The sequence below is a fragment of the Galeopterus variegatus genome, unplaced genomic scaffold, assembly GCF_000696425.1.
Source record: "Galeopterus variegatus unplaced genomic scaffold, G_variegatus-3.0.2 Scaffold13757, whole genome shotgun sequence".
NCBI classification, from domain to species: domain Eukaryota; kingdom Metazoa; phylum Chordata; class Mammalia; order Dermoptera; family Cynocephalidae; genus Galeopterus; species Galeopterus variegatus.
In genome coordinates this window covers 1-419 of record NW_007739868.1, presented here as the reverse complement: position 1 = coordinate 419, position 419 = coordinate 1, and positions in this window count along the sequence as shown.

Sequence of the window (419 nt, the reverse complement as noted above, 5' to 3'; positions counted from 1 at the left end):
TGCTCAACATTCTACAATGAACAGGACATTCCACAACACAAAGAATTATCCACCACAGTGGTCAACAATGAGAAGTTTGAGAAACACTGTTCTAGATCAGAGCTTCCTCAACTTCAATGTGTATATAGGTAACTTGGGGATCTTGCTCAAATGCATATTATGATTTGGCAGTTCTAGGATAGACCCAGAGATACTGCACTTTTAACTAGCCCCTAGTTGATGTTGATGCTGCTGGTACAGGTCAATAGACCACTCTTTGAATATCAAGGCTGTGGTCCAGTGTCAGAATCAGCTGTAAGTATTTTGAGCACTTCTCCACAAAGAATCCTACCACCCAACTCATGTGTGACTTTAGGTGGTCAGATATTGCACTCAGTAGCCCTGCTTCTGCATACACAAGTTTACACTTGCCCCTTGAG